The 17,854-nt window shown below is 35.8% G+C and overlaps 1 pseudogene; it reads left to right on the top strand.

The window, feature by feature from the left end:
- Positions 1–1,234: 1,234 nt before the first annotated feature.
- Positions 1,235–2,340, top strand: LOC136416841 (histone-lysine N-methyltransferase SETMAR-like; annotated as a pseudogene).
- Positions 2,341–17,854: the final 15,514 nt, after the last annotated feature.

Genomic DNA, 17,854 nt, shown 5'->3' with positions numbered 1-17,854 from the left:
ACTTCACACTAGAGGAATAAAGTTTGATCTTCGAGTCGCGGAATACAACTGTTTTTGCGAATTTCGAATCAAACAAGCTTCCTCCATTGGACCCAATCAGCAACCCTATAGAAAATTTATAGGACTACTTCGACCAAAGAGTACATGAGCACTCAATATCTAGTAAAACTGAATTGAAATTACGTTTACAAAAAAAAGGCAAACAATACCTGTAGAATATTGTGTTGGATACCCGTCCAAATCATCTGCTATGCCTCATCCCAAACGAAGCGATAACCAATATACATAAATCGCTCAACTTGAGGGATGTTCTGGTTTGACCGTGAGAACCATTAGGTAAAACTATTCTCGAGTACTCTTAACACACTGTGACTCTGTCGCCACTCACCAGTCCTTATCAATAATCTGGCCCTTCGCAGAGTCACACGTGCTAAGACGTTAATTGCAAAAAGCTTTTAAGGTCTGTTTTTTCTCATTCAATCTAAAAATCCTAAGTTCATGGGAACCTACCAAACCTGTGTTCTGATTGGTCAACTAGAACAAAATGGGCCGAAACCAAATTCTGCTCATTTTCCCTGCTTTCTTTTTTTTTGGCAGATTTAGAGTGAAAGTCGAGGTATAAACTAAAATCCAACCTTCCTCCAAATTAATACTTGAGATTCTAACGCACCTAATACAGTAAAAGTTATCATAGATTTTTAAATATAGACTTGTTGACGTTTACAGTAGTGTTTTTCTCGACCATCGTCCTGATTTGTCGTGGCGGTACCCACGTACAAAAGAATACCTGGTGTCAGAAATTTTCCCTTAAGACTCCAACACCTTGATCAAGCCACTATAGAAAGTGCCTTTAAGGAGTTTATTCAAAGTAGAAGCAATGATTTTTATGAAAATGGAATTGCAAAACTTGTCGCTAAATGACAAAAATGTGCAGATTGTAATGATGCATATTTCGATTAAATATAATAATTTTTGAAAAAGTTATAGTCTCTTAAAAGTCACGAGTAAAATCGGACATTTTATGTGAAACAACCTAATATTAGGTCGTGTAGTATGAAATGAGTAGATTCTCGAAATGCCACATTCAACTGCGAATAACTTCACTCTAAATCTATATTTAAACTTGACCTTTTTATGTGGAAAAGGCACATTCTTCCTCTTTCGATCAGAGTTTAAAGTGTTAAAAATTATTGAAAACTTTTATTTTTATAAAAATTTTTGTGCAGCCATTCAAAATAGTGAAATTCGTGTGTTAATGAAATATGAGTTCCACCGTGGAACCACAACAGCTCAGACGGCTCGCAATATTAATAATGTGTTTGGTACTGAAGTCACTTTACAGCAAACAGTATCTCGTTGGTTCATGAAATCTCGTTCTGGCAATTTTGACCTGAACTAACCTGAACAAATGAACCACGTGGACGACCTGAAACTCAAGTGGATAACGATTATCTGAAAGCCGTGGTGGAAGCGAATCCACGTCAAAGTGCAAGCGAATTATCGTTAATATTCAGTGTAACCAAAAAAAAACAATATTGACTCATTTGGCTGAAATTGGTAAGGTGAAAAAGCTGGACAAGTGGGTACCGCATGAGTTGAGCGACATACAGAAAGAACGACGTCTCGAAGCTTGTGTTTCTTTGTTGTGCCGGTATAATAACGATCCATTTTTCAATCGGATTGTTACTTGTGATGAGAAATGGATCCTATATGACAATACCAGACGTTCATCGCAGTGGTTGGATCAAGATGAACCACCAAAACATTGTGCGAAAAAAAATCTTCATCAAAAGAAGCTTATGGTGTCCGTTTGGTGGTCCAACGCAGGTGTCATCCATCACAGCTTCATTAAACCTGGTGAATCGATTACAGCTGATGTCTACTGCCGACAACTGACCGAAATGATGAGGCAACTGACGGTTAAGCAGCCAAGATGAGTCAATCGAAGCGCACCGCTATTGTTGCACGACAACGCTCGGCCACACACCGCACAAGTCACCTTGGCCAAGCTACAGGAGTTGGAATTGGAAACTCTTCGTCATCCACCGTATTCACCCGACTTAGCACCCACTGATTACCACTTCTTTCAAAATTTGGATAACTTCTTGGTAGGGAAAACATTCAACTCCGACGAGGCTGTCAAAGCTGCCTTCCAAGAGTTTATCGACTCCCGGCCTGCAGGCTTTTACAGCAGGGGAATCAATGAACTTCCCGTTAAATGGCAGAAGTGTATTGATAATGGTGGTGCATATTTCGATTGACAATAAAAACATTTCATATGAAAAAAAAATGACTAAAGTTTCAATTCAATTCTACTCATTTCATACTACACGACCTAATATTAACCCATTAACGCCCAGCGTCATATAAATAGGACGCGTTTGTTATCATTGTTTTGGGCCTTCCAGACAAAACATAAACAAACACTTTACCCGAACTTTAAATCAGTAGTAGTAAAAACATGTTTCTATTGTCCTAGCCAAAAAAGACGAATGACCACTAATTATTGCAAAGACTGCAAACAGCCAATATGTGGGGAACACCGCGGAAATATTTGTAAAAAATGCACTGAAAGTTAAAAAATAATATTCATTTTGTAATGTTACAAGTTTGTTTGAATTACAAATAATATATTCGTTATATTTGCCGTTTCTTAATAACTTGAGAAATAGAATTAAATATAAATATTCATGGCGTCGTAAAATTTACGATAATCCCGTGTTTACGTTCAGGGTAAAGAGTCCCGTATTCTAGGGTTAAGGGATGTAAGCGTGGGAAGAATGTGGAAGGTATGGTGACAGGCTTTTGGAAGAAAAGCAGATGCACCCGGGGGACTCTCACGCATCAAAAAGGAATTCATTCGATTCCCGATTCTAGAGAAATAAAGAAGTACTGCCTAAACTTGTGTTTTTGTTTCTCTACGAGTTAGGGAACTTCTGACATGTATATTAAGAAAAAGGCACCGGACTGACTTTTAATCCAACAGAAGACCAAGAATTACGCTGAGAGGGCGACGTGGCCGATAGTCCACGGAAAGTTTACATAAATAAAGTTATTTTCGTAGTATTTACATGCCCGCAGTTTTCATTATTATTTTCATAATTACTGAAGTAACTAACAGGCTATGTGCGGTGAGACTGGTTACTGCTACAATTTCTCCTTATATTGTGGAAAAGAAGCATCTGAAAATCATCCTGAATATCCTTTGGCAACAAGAATGATATTGAATATGACATCAATCTTAACTGATCCAAATAGTTATACACTTTATTTTGCCAACTTTTTTAGTAGCTATAAGTTATTTTGTAAGTTAAACGAATTAGGTTTTAAAGCGACTGGTACTATTAGAGAAAATAGAACCCAAAAGTGTACCATCAAATTATCTAAGGAGCTTGAAAAAAGTGCACAAGGCGCATATGATTTTCGTTTCAATCAAAACAATAAAAATTTTATTGTGAAATGGAATGATAATAAATGTGTGTCTGTTGCAACTAATTTTGACAGTATTAAACTGTTAGCATATATTGAGAGGTGGAGTAAGGAAAAAAAAGGACGAATTTCTATACCTCAGCCAAAAGTAATTTATATTGGGTTGGCAATTAAATTCGTTCGGTTTTCTTTCCGTATAAGTTTCATGCTGTTTTGCTTTTTTTTTTCTGAATGCTATCAAGCAAATCAAATAAACACATCCAAGATCAAATTTCTCTTATATTTTCTACGAACTTTGGTTTGGCTATCATAAGTATCGTACATATAGTGTAGCGGTGAACATGGAAAGAAATAACGTGCATTTTCGTCACATTTTGTTTTATTATTTTAAAAAAGGCAAACGAGCCGCCGATGTTCATAAAAAGATATGCCGTGTGTATGGAAATGGTGCCTTAACAGAACGTATATGTCAAAAGTGGTTTGCCAAATTCCGTTCTGGAGATTTTGATATCGACGATGCATCTCGTTCCGGTCGTCCAACTGAGATTAACTCAAGTGACGTAAAAACTATAGTCGACAGTGATCCATCCCAATCGGTAAGAGAGATTGCCACAAAATTGAATATATCTCATACAAGCGTAGAAAAACACTTGCATCAGTTAGGATACGTTTCTCGACTTAATGTTTGGGTACCGCATCAATTAACCGAAGCTAACTTGATCACCCGAATATCCATTTGCGATTCGTTACGGAAGCGCCAAGAAAGCGATCCATTTTTGAAACAAATAGTGACAGGTGATGAAAAGTGGATCATTTACGAAAATGTTAAGCGCAAAAGATCATGGGGACACAGCAGCCAGCCACCACAAACGACCTCGAAAGTGGGATTGCATCCGAAGAAAATAATGCTCTCCGTATGGTGGGACTTTAAGGGCACCGAGTTACTACCATCTGGAAAAACAATAGATTCAACCCTATACTGTTCCCAATTAACGAAATTGAAAAAAGCTATTCGCACAAAGCGGCCAGAATTGGCAAATCGCAAGGGTGTTGTCTTCCATCATGACAACGCTAGGCCTCACACATCTTTGACCACGCGGAACAAATTACTCTAGTTTGGCTGGGACGTTTTGGCTCATCCTCCTTATTCACCGGACCTTGCCCCTTCCGATTTTCATTTATTTCGGTCGCTGCAGAATTCAATGAAAGGAAAAACCTTCAAAGATGAAGATGCAGTTAAAAACCACCTTGATCGTTTTTTTGCTGATAAGCCACAGTCATTCTATGAACGCGGCATAATGAAGTTGGTAGAGAGATGGCAAGAGGTTATCAATAAAGATGGTCAATATATAATTGATTAAAATTTGTTTTGCATATAAAAAAAAAAATGTTTTATTCCAAACTAAAAAACTGAACGAATTTAATTGCCAACCCAATAATTATAATTGCTTTATGGGTGGAGTAGACCAACACGATTGGCTTCTAGAAAAACATGCTATAGCTGTCAAAGGGAAAAAGTGGTACTGGTGTTTAGTAACTCGTATAATCGATATGGCTGTAGTAAATTCATATTTAATCCACAAACATATACATGAAAAAAAAAGCTATAAGCATAAAAGACTTTAGAAGAGAGATTACTGTTTACTATTTAAAACTGGGACACGGCGGAAGTATTATGAAGGGAAGACCTAAAAGTTTACCTTCAACATCAAGATCAATAGTGCCTGAAGATGTAAGATTTGATCAGAAAAGTCATTATCTTAAAACCAGAGACAAACAACGTCGTTGCCATTATCAAAATTGTAAAAGTAAACCGTTAAGTTTTTGTGAAAAATGTAATATTACTTTATGTAAAGCATGTTTTGTTAAATTTCATTCAAAAAAATAAATTATAAAATACATTTTAAATATTCCTCAATATAATAAATAATTAAAAATATATTGTTGAATATGAGTTAATTTTATTATAATGTACCTCCATACGCCCAGCATCTTATTTTTAGGACAGCGATTTCTGAAAACAGTACTCAAATTTTTGGATATTTTTCGATGACAGTAATTTTATAACGGTTTAAGTAGCCGATATTTCAATTTGTAAAAAAAAAATATTTTTTTTATAAATTGGGCGTTAATGGGTTAATTTGTCATTTTATTCAGTACTTTTACTTTTATGAGCAATTTAAATACCGAGAAACAGTTTTTCCCATTTATCTTCTGTTTTTCAAATGGCAACATAGTGGCTCATTGCAATTTTCTGAAAGAGTATTTTTTTATGAATTTTTTGATACTAAACACAACGTATGCCCATTTAGAAATAAATCGTTAATTCATTAAAAACGTTCAAATTTATAAAAAAATACGTTGGCCTTGGGATAAGTTATGGCCGCTTTCCAAATGACAGAACAAAAGAATAAAATATTTCTATTAGGTGTACAACTTTGCTTCCGCCGTTTTTGAATAGATGTATGTAGCGGTAAGTAATGATCGAAATAAATAACCCCATGTGGGCATGCAGGAGCCTTGGGCACCTGTTAACATAACCTCATAAAAATATTAGTCTATTTGTGTCTTCATCATCATAAAGTTATTCGCAATTGAAAATGTCAGTGTACGAGCCAAATTCTCGTCATTTGCGGGAGGTTTTACTTTTCTGCTTCAATATGAAGAAATCTGCTGCTGAGGCTCATCGAATGCTCTCAGATACTTATGGGGAAGCCACTATTAGTGAAAGGACATGTCGTGAGTGGTTTCAGCGCTTCAAGAACGGTGATTTTCACGTCGAAGACCAACATAGCGGTGGAAGAAAGAAGGTTTTCCAAGATGCGAACTTGGAAGCATTACTTGACGAAGACTCGTGTCAAAGTCAACAAGAATTGGCACAATCATTGGGAGTGACTCAACAAACAATCTCAAAACGCCTCAAAGACATGGGAATGATTCAGAAGCAAGGATATTGGGTGCCGTACGAGTTGAAACCAAGAGATATTGACAGGCGTCTGTTCGCTTGTGAACAGTTGCTTGCAAGGCAAAGACGGAAGGGATTTCTGCATCGTATTGTGACTGGGGACGAGAAATGGGTTCATTACGATAATCCCAAACGCAAAAAGACTTGGGGATATCCCGGCCATGCTTCCACGTCGACGGCCAAACCGTCTATTCATGGTTCCAAAATCATGCTCTGTATTTGGTGGGATCAACTCGGCGTAATATATTATGAGCTGTTACAACCAACTGAAACAATCACAGGTGCTCTTTATCGAACCCAATTAATGCGTTTGAGCCGAGCATTGAAAAAGAAACGGCTGCAATACAACGAGAGACATGATAAAGTGATTTTGCAGCACGATAATGCTCGACCCCATGTTGCGCAAGTGGTCAAGAAATACTTGGAAACATTGAAATGGGAAGTCCTACCCCACCCGCCATATTCTCCTGACCTAGCTCCTTCTGATTATCACTTGTTTCGATCCATGGCACATGGGCTAGCTGACCAACACTTCCGGTCTTATGAAGAAGTAAGAAATTGGATAGAATCGTGGATCGCTTCAAAAGATGTCCAATTTTTTCAACACGGGATTCGTATGCTGCCCGAAAGATGGGAGAAAGTAGTGGCCAGCGATGGACAATACTTTGGATCCTAAAGGTATAATTAGTTTTTTACAATAAAATCGCGAAATTCGGAAAAAAAACGGCGGAAGCAAAGTTGTACACCTAATAAATTTTGCAGGATACAATTTTTCAGGGAAAGACGATACAAAATGGGGGAAATTCGTCCCTCCTACAGCAAGAAAAAGAATGCCACATAACATTATTAGAAAACTACCAGGGCCCGTTGGACCAGCAAAAGGTATAAATACAGTGCTCGGTTCGTGGATGTTTTTTCTCTGAAGAAATAATAAATATGATAGTCAGTTGCACAAATTTATACATCCAGAGCATATAGTCGAATTATAGTCGTGAAAGGGATGTAATGTTGACGACTTCAATCGAAATGAAAGCCTTTTTTGGACTTCTTTATCTAGCAGGTCTTTTGAAAAATGGTAGACAATCTTTAGAAGATTTGTGGTCGACTGATGGCATGGGCGTTGAATTATTTAGAAGTACTATGTCTCTTAGGAGATTCAAACTTCTATATAGATGTTGTAGATTCGATAATAAATCTACGAGAGAAGAAGAAAAATCGACAAATTAGCACCTATTCGTAAATTGTTCGACCTATTTGTCAACAATTGTAAAGCATGCCATTCTGTTAGTCAAAACGTTACAGTAGATGAAAAGCTTGAAAGTTTTAGAGGAAAATGCTCATTTTGGCAGTACGTTCCTTCAAAACCGAATAAATACGGGATAAAGATATTTGCGCTAGTAGATTCCAAATTATTTTACACTCTCAATCTAGAGGTATATGTTGGAAAGCAGCCGAAGGGGCGTTTTGATCTTAGCAATTCATCTACTGACTTAGTACTACGTCTTACGAAACCTATTATATATATGGCACGGGAAGAAATGTCACCGGAGACAATTGGTTTACCAATCTCGAACTTATAGAAAAACTGAAAAACCAAAAACTGTCATTTGTTGGAACTGTCAGGAAAAATAAAAGACAGATTCCTCCAATTTTTTTGAATGTCAAAGAAAGAGCAGTATACTCATCAATGTTTGTGTGGTGCACGTAATTTAGATCAGGTGTTGATTGTGAGTACCTGATTTACTTTCTTACTTATTCTTTTTTAATTGTTAATAATTAGCTTATTTATAGGTACAGTATCGGACATAATTATTGCAACTTTTAAAAAATTAATATTTTACAAATGGTAATGGACGAAACAAACAATCCTCCTGTATACAATTTCTATTCATACTGATCGTCAGTAATAAACAAATAAAAACAAGTAAATAGACTGTTTTTCACAAATATTTAAAAAATCTGTTTTTTGCGCTGGACATAAATATTGCAACAAATAAGATGTTCATTTTTAAAATAGTTATTCTCTAAGTCTTGTACTGAAGAGTGGTAATTTGTCATTCAAGAAGTTATTTAAATTAAGATTTAACAATGGCAAGGAGTAAAACATATTCTTGTTGTATTCGAAAACGAATAATTGATGCCTATCAAAAGAGTATCAAACAATCCACAATTTCGAGAAATTTACAAGTTTCAAGATCCACAGTGTCGAGAATAATAAAAAGGTTCGTTTTGTTTGGTATTATGGTACCAATTAAAAATCCCGGAAGGTCTAGAAAATCTACAGTAAGAACTGACAGACAAATTTTGAACATTTCAAAAAAGAATCCATTCCTGTCTTCTACAAAAATTCTGGCAGAAATCAGTAGAACTTCGGATTCCACTATCTCAAGTAGAACTATACAAAGGAGACTTGTCGAAGGAGGCCTTAGAAGTTACCGTCCTGCTAAGAAACCACTGCTGAGCAAGAAGAATGTCAGGGCAAGATTGCAGTTTGCACAAGAGCATATTAACTGGACACTGGAACAGTGGAAAAGAGTCGTATTCAGCGATGAATCGAAATTTAATTTATTTAAAAGCAATGGAATAATTCATGTGAGACGACCACCCAATAAAAGATTGGATCCAAAATTCATTTGCCCTACTGTGAAACATGGTGGTGGATCGGTTATGGTGTGGGGCTGTTTTTCAGCATTTGGTATGGGGCCGTTGCATAAAATAAATGGCAGGATGGATCGATTCATGTACAGGGACATCTTGAAAAATCAATTGGAACCATATACAGAGGAATTTATGCCACTTCGATATGAATTTCAGCACGATAACGATCCAAAGCACACATCAAAAATAGTAAAAGAATGGCTAGAATCAAACAAAATCAAGGTAATGAAGTGGCCTGCTCAAAGTCCTGATCTCAACCCAATAGAGAACTTGTGGGAAATATTGGACATAAATATTATAGACAGAAATGTGAAGAACGGTGATGAACTTTACGAAAAGTTAAAGGCTGCGTGGAAGGCAATTAATCCAGAGATCATCAATCGCCTACTTAATTCAATGCCAAAAAGAATGGCGGATGTTATAAAGGCACGTGGGTATTACACCAAATATTAATAAATCGGGGCGCAAATGTTAAAATTTAATATACAGGGTGGCCCATTGAAAACGAAACAGAGGCATTTGCGGGTACTTAGAAATGTATATTTGAAAAATGCTCGGACACGTAAACTTTATATTCGAGGGGGACACATTATAAACGTATACTCGCTCCTTTTACTTCAACCCCTAGCCGGGGTGAGTTAAACCCTTAAAATCTTAAATGGAAAGTATGGTCGAGTAGCACCTTGTTTGAAAGGTCTTTCAATTCTCGTTATAATGATACCCAAATTAACTAATTTTTATTCAGTAGTTTTCGAGAAATTTGGAAAAATGTGATTAAATTGCCAACAAGTGGAATGCTCTGTTAAAATCGTAAATTAGGAAAATAATCAGTAGTGACTATTAATTGTAAACTGACCAGATTAAGTTTAGTTGTACTATTTCACCAATTGTTATTGCTTTCGAATAATAAAAAAAAATCTACTACATCTTATCAGGTAGGTAGAGGAGGCAGAGGAAGTAGAAAAAGGCGAATGGAATTTAAACTTTGAATACATTTAAAAAAAAGAGAGATAAAATATCACCGCAGCTATTGCAGTGAAGTATTCAAATGTTAGATACCGAATAAACTTCAGCATCGAGTTTAAGTGAATTAAATTTGAAAATAGGAAAAATTTTACAATGGTGTATTCTGTAGAGGAAAGAGTGGAAATAATTTCTCTTTATTTCAAAAACGACGAGAGTGCTAATCGCACTGCGGGTTTGTTCAATGAACAATATCCAAACAGACATGTTGGTAGAAAGTACATTTTAGAGCTAGTTGCAAAATTTCGACTAACCGGATCAGTACTCAACAAAAAACGGGATCCTGAACGTGAATTTACAATTAGAAATGAAGCTGCCGAAATTGAAATCTTAGGACAAATAGCTGCAGACCCAACTTTGAGCACGAGGAAATTAGCTACAGTTAGTAACATCGCTAGAACAACTATTCAACGAATTTTGAAACATCATAAATATCATCCATACAAGATTCATCTAGTGCATCAATTGAATGAAGATGATTTTGATCGGCGGATGGAGTTTTGCGAACGTATGACTGCAAGGATAGCTGCTAACGGACATTTTTTATTCAATATCTACTTTTCGGATGAATGTACTTTTTTTCTAAACTCTACTGTCAATCGTCATAATTGTCGCTATTGGGCAGATAATAATTCCAGAATTTTTCACGCTGTTCACACTCAAACTCCCCAAAAATTAAATGTTTGGGCAGATATTTTTGGGGACCGTTTGGTTGGACCAATCTTTCTTGATGGCAATCTGACAGGGGAGACGTATGTGGAATTACTGGGGAATACTGTTTATCCCTTACTCATTGACATTGTTGAACATGATGACCGCTATCAAGACAACCAATTAGTGTTCCAACAAGACGGAGCTCCTCCACATTATGCACGACGTGTTAGGGAGTTTTTGAACAGAGAGTTTCCAGAACAATGGATTGGGCGAAGAGGTCCTATAGAGTGGCCGGCTAGGTCTCCAGACTTGACTCCATTAGACTTCTTCTTATGGGGCCATTTGAAAAGCAAGATCTACGCAACAGAACCGGAGTCTCTGGAAGAATTGCGACGACGAATTGTTAATGAATGCCGTCTGATAACTCCACAGATGCTTCAAAATGTTAGGACTCGTTTTGAACAGAACTTGTATTACTGTATGGAAGCTAATGGTGAACAGTTTGAGTATCTTATCAATTAAAAGAACTTTTGTTAATGTTTTACTATTAATTTTCCTAATTTACGATTTTAACAGAGCATTCCACTTGTTGGCAATTTAATCACATTTTTCCAAATTTCTCGAAAACTACTGAATAAAAATTAGTTAATTTGGGTATCATTATAACGAGAATCGAAAGACCTTTCAAACAAGGTGCTACTCGACCATACTTTCCATTTAAGATTTTAAGGGTTTAACTCACCCCGGCTAGGGTGTTGAAGTGAAAGGAGCGAGTATACGTTTATAATGTGTCCCCCTCGAATATAAAGTTTACGTGTCCGAGCATTTTTCAAATATACATTTCTAAGTACCCGCAAATGCCTCTGTTTCGTTTTCAATGGGCCACCCTGTATATTGTAAGTCAAATATTTTGTTGCAATATTTATGTCCAGCGCGAAAACTTTTTTTTTTAAATTAGTACAAAAAAATGGGTTAACAATTATTTTACTTATATATATTGGGCAGTCGTTATGAATAGTACATTTATGCAAAATATGTATTTGATTAGTTTATTACAACCCTTTAAATAAACATTTTTGAAATGTTGCAATAATTATGTCTGATACTGTATATAATAATTTGGTTGTTGTCATAGACAGGTCTGGCAAACCACCAATTATTATCATTTTTTAGAGTATTTGTGAATAGTTACTTTTTGTCAAATTAGTTTATTTAAGTAGTTGTCAAGATTTAATAAAAACAGTTCTTTACTACATTCGCGATCGTCAACATCTTTTAACAACAAGGACAATTGGTGACCCCGACAGAACTCAACGCATCAACTCTCTAGAACACAAGCTATCTCATCCAATCATGCCACGTTCTAGAACGATCCAGCCAGAAGCTAACATCATCGAGCCCTCTATGGACCAAGAAGCTCGAATTTTCATTAAAGCTCCACCATTTAGTAGAACAGATCCAGAATTGTGGTTTTCTCAATTGGAATCACAATTTTTTTATCAATGGAGTGACTTCAGACGACTTGAAATTCCACACTACTATCGGAATTCTGGACACAGAAAGTTTGATTTGTGTTAGAGATGTAGTTATTAAACCTCCCATGAACAACAAGTTTCAAACCCTTCGTCGAAAGGTATTGGAGGCCCTCGTAGAATCACAAGAAAAAAGTATAAGAAACTTTTTTCGCAACTCCAACTCGGAGACAAAAAGCCTTCCATACTTCTATCCGAAATGAACAGTTTGGGAGGCTCTTCACTTCAAGAAGAGATGTTGAGAACCCTTTGGATGCAGAGATTACCTCACAATATGCAGACCATTTTAACGGTATGTTCCTTGCCATTATCAGAAGTGGCGAATATAGCCGATAAAATTGCTGATATAGAGTTATGTGCCATTTATAACTGGCACGAAATACAAGGAGATGGCCAATGGTAATTTTCTTTTCTTTGATGAATATTGCAGCAATCAATGGAATGGTAGTTTTTGTTGGTGATAAAAATGCCTTAGCAAATAGAAGGGAATACTTGAAAACGTTAGTACACAGTTTGACTGCAGAATATCTTCAGAGGAGAGGACAAATAAAAAGCTTTCCAATACATCTGCAACAGAAGCTCAAAAAATATAATCCTGTTCCAGGAAATGAACGATCTGCAGAAGAGTTAGACAGCACTAGGAAAACATGTAGACCTTGCTATTTAGAATGTAAAAGAAGGAGACTTACGAAGTATCGCTGCCGTAAATGTAATGATTACTTTTGCTTAGAACATGCTAAAATGATCTGTCAAAACTGTTTAGATGAGAACAACAGTGAAAGTTCAAATTCTAACTGAACTGACTGAAATGTGTATTACATTTTTTTTTTCATTTTCCAACTTTAATCATGACAAGTTTTGTTAAAAAAAAACATGATTTCAAGTTTGTACTGAATTTTTAAGTTTACGTTTAGTTTGTATGAGGATTTGTTGGTTCTTTGAGTTATTTTGTATATTTAGTTTATATAATGATTAAAAATTTATGTTGGCTTATTTAATTCACTAAAATAAAGTATTTTACAATGTCTTGTTTTCATTATTTATGCAGTATTTCAATTGAATATCATTTTTATACTCATACATTTGTTAGATGCCGCGCGACCCGGTACGTTTCAAAATACAACGCGACCCACGCAGGGTTAAACCCTACCCGGGGTACTCGTGTACCCCACACAAAGTTTAAACTAATATTATTCTTAGAAGAGTAATGCCACACGCCTGGATCCCCTTCTACCTTCCTATATAATAGGTGGGGATAGGTTGATGTGTTTCTTGTTCAACTGATATCCGTTTGTGATATGATATACTATTATAGGTTGGGGTACCTGTGCACCCCAGGGTAGGATTAGTGCTATTAGATTTATGTATCCCGCCAGTCTAGATCCAAACGCACACATGATGCTGAGTGTGCAAAGAAAAGCGCTACTGAGGGTCATCTGTGCGTATCGTACTGTATCCTACGAAGCAGTGCAAGTCCTGGCGGGCATTCCCCCCCTCGACCTTTTACTGAAAGGAAGGACGCAACTCAGCGTTCTTCCCAGGGTCACAGGAGAGGATAAGAAAGCTGCCAGAAAAGAAACCATTCGGAAATGGCAGGAACGCTGGACGAACCTGGAAGAAAAGGGTCAGTGGACTAAGAAATTAATCCCTGATTTCGACATCTGGGTCTCATGTAAACACAGGTGCCTGAATTATTATTTAACTCAGGCACTAAGCGAGCACGAAAATTTTAGAGCTTTCACGCACCGCATTGGAAAAACAGAACCGGAATGCGGTACCTGTGGAGTCGAGGACACCGCAGAACACTGCATTTTTCGATGTTCCATTTTCAATACTCACAGAAACGAGTTGCGAACGTGTGTGAACGCACTAACTCCGAAGAATTTAATCGAGGCAATGCTTGAATCAAAAGAAAAATGGGATAAATGCAGCCACGCCATTTCTGAAATGGTCAAAGAAAAAGAGAGGATGGAACGCGCCTCCCGTGTAGCTTAGTCCTTTGATACTACTCGGAAAAGCATAAATCTAAAGGATAAGGAGGGGAAATATCTTCCACCCTCTTTCAAGAATAAAACAACAGATTGAAAAATAGACTTATTAAAAAATTTCACCGTAAAAACATATGCAACCAAACTGATCAAATAAAAGGGTTTCATTCTTTTTGACATTAATCCAGGCATCGTCCAATTGATGTGGACGATAAAAAAAAAAGTCTAGATCCAAAAAGGAATAAATAATAATACTAGTTTTCATTTAAGAGCAAACATCTAGACTCATTAAGAATATTGATGACTAGATAAAATAAACAAAATGTGAAATAGGACGTACATGCCCCATATAGAAGAGATTTGTCAGTTAGTCTTGAAAAGGACACTGCCCTTGCCTTTCGATAAGAAAATAAAACGCTCCAGCTTGTATTATTATAACATTTAGTGCCGTGTTTCATTGATACCCATTTTCCTATGAAAATCTAATAAGTGCAATAAAGCAATACATCAGTGGCAGAATGCAATATTGTTTTTGAGTGAAAATTTATAATTTTGGTAAGTTTGCCTTTTGAAATGTTTATTATTGAAAAGTAGCGTAAAGTTACAAATAATTAAATCTTAGGTTATGGATAATTTAACTTCCCAACCAACCACAAGTAGTGGTCGCCCTAGTAAGAAACGGCAGCGCCTCTTTCTAAAACAGTTCGAACTTGAGACAATTATAGAAAAGTATTTAACCGAAAAGGAAGATGAATCCCCTGAAGATAACCTTTATCAGTCTTCTGATGAGGAGGATGATACAGTTCAATCTATTGACAAGGATGAAGATGTCAGGGTTAGCACTGATGAAAGTGGCTCTGACTTAATTTCGAATAATAAAAATGGAGATAAAGGCTTGACTACGGATGATTCAGACTTAGTGAAAGTAATTAATGTACCAACTACTCTTCGGAAAAAATTAATTTAAATGGAGCGGAGTACAGCCAACTCGCACCCGACGCGCAAAAAGAAATATAGTGCTTCATTTACCTGGAAACAGAGGTGATGCTCGTTACGTAAGATCAGGTCTTGAAGCTTTCTGCTTATTTTTTACTGATGACCTTATGAACAATACAGGGTCATTCACGGTGAGTGTCCTATTAAAAGTTTACGGGGTTGTAATATAGCTAGAGATCTGAAATTTTGGATACCAATGTAATGGAGTTTGATCTATTAAATTAAAATGTTGGTATCATTGCGACGTTGCCAGATGTATGTGTAATTGAAGAGATCTTTGTTATTTTAAATGGCACAGTCAGTATTTTATTAGATTTTCGAATTTCTCAGAAGATTTAAACCTCAGTTTATGCACCATATGTTATAGCTATGATGAATCGTTTTCAAAATAAACATTTTTTTTGGCTGATTTGGCAACAAATAGCTCTAAATTGAAAAGCATATATCTTTTTAACTATCATATCTAGAACACTGAAATTTGAGCCACAAACTCTTATTAGTTATCTTTATTTTGTAGCATTTTTTTTTTGTATTTACATACAGGGCGTGGAAAAATTAATGCGATATCGGAATGATATAAATGTGAGTGTTAAATCATAATCTTAAATAGAACACCCTATATTTTTGGATGGCATATGAAAGATCAATAAATTCTCTATCGAAAACGCAATAATCACATTTGGTCTTCCCAAAACCCAAAAATCTTGTGAGAAAGGGGATTTCAATTTAAATTTAGTTTTAACGTGTTTTGTTTAATTATGGATAATAAACTAAAATATTTTATTTACCGAGAAAAATTAAACAGTGGAAAATATTTGGACATTTTGAGAACAACAGTTACCGAGTTTATAGACAATTTACCATTAAATTTATATGGAAATTGTTGGTATCAATTAGATGGTGCTCCTGCTCATTGCACTAATGAAGTGAGTGCCCAACTTACTTTGATGTTTGAAGATCGATGGATACGGCGTTTGGGCCCTTGGAATTGGCCACCCCGGTCACCAGATCTTACACCGGTTGATGCTTATTTATGGGGTGTCATTAAAAATAGAGTATACCGGGACGAGGTGCAAACTATTGAACAGTTAGAGGAACGAGTGAGAGAAGCATTTGATCTACTTGACCCAAATGAGCTACAGAGAGCTACAAACATCCATGTTATGAATTCAATTCAAGAATGTCTCAAAGTTAACGGTGGTCATTTTCAACAAAATCTGTAATTTTATGTGTATTACTTAGATCTAGTTTACTATAAAGAATATTACAATTTCGTTTATTTTGCGTTGTTAACCCATAGCCTCCTCCTAATGAAATCAACTAATAAGTGGTACCTTTTACTCCCAAAGATTCTAATTTTTGCAAATATCTCAAAAACGACTGAAAATAACTGTATCAATGTATAATAATTTTCGATAGAGAATTTATTGATCTTTCATATGCCATCCAAAAATATAGGGTGTTCTATTTAAGATTATGATTTAACACTCACATTTATATCGTTCCGATATCGCATTAATTTTTCCACGCCCTGTATGTAAATACAAAAAAAAAATAATGCTACAAAATAAAGATAACTAATAAGAGTTTGTGGCTCAAATTTCAGTGTTCTAGATATGATAGTTAAAAAGATATATGCTTTTCAATTTAGAGCTATTTGTTGCCAAATCAGCCAAAAAAAAATGTTTATTTTGAAAACGATTCATCATAGCTATAACATATGGTGCATAAACTGAGGTTTAAATCTTCTGAGAAATTCGAAAATCTAATAAAATACTGACTGTGCCATTTAAAATAACAAAGATGTCTTCAATTACACATACATCTGGCAACGTCGCAATGATACCAACATTTTAATTTAATAGATCAAACTCCATTACATTGGTATCCAAAATTTCAGATCTCTAGCTATATTACAACCCCGTAAACTTTTAATAGGACACTCACCGTGAATGACCCTGTATAGTGCGATTAACAAACTCTGAAATAGAGAAACAACGATCTCGTTATAAAAAGGAACGATGCAGAGAAGATGAAGCGGCTTCTGCAAGTATAAGACCTAATTTTACTAAATATATCAGTATAATTGAATTGAAGGCACTATTTGGTCTATATTTGTTAGCTGGAGTTTTGAATATGAATCATGTCACTGTCAAGGAGTTATTTGATAAATATTCTGGGGTGGGGTACTTCCGTTCCACAATGCCTCAAGCTAGATTTGAATTTCTTACTAATTGTTTGCGTTTTGACGATCGTGAAACTAGAGCTGAACGAAAGAAAAAGAATCGCTTGGCTCCCATTAAAGAATTATTTGATCATATAGTTCAAAAGAGTCAGGAATTGTATTGGGTTAGCAATTAAATTCGTTCGGTTTTCTTTCCGTATAAGTTTCATGCTGATTTGCTTTTTTTTCTGAATGCTATCAAGCAAATCAAATAAACACATGCAAGATCAAATTTCTCTTATATTTTCTACGGACTTTGGTTTGGCTATCATAAGTATCATACATGTGAGCTTTCATATAGAAGGTGATACGGGGTTGGTTATTAATTCATTTAAGGCAAGAGCAATAAACCTGTTATCTTACAAGGATGGAGCTACGTCTTATC

Source organism: Euwallacea similis, chromosome 25 (genome assembly GCF_039881205.1).
Source record: "Euwallacea similis isolate ESF13 chromosome 25, ESF131.1, whole genome shotgun sequence".
Classification (NCBI taxonomy): Eukaryota; Metazoa; Arthropoda; class Insecta; order Coleoptera; family Curculionidae; genus Euwallacea; species Euwallacea similis.
The sequence above is the reverse complement of the archived record's forward strand: the minus strand, read 5'-3'. Positions and strand labels throughout refer to the sequence as shown.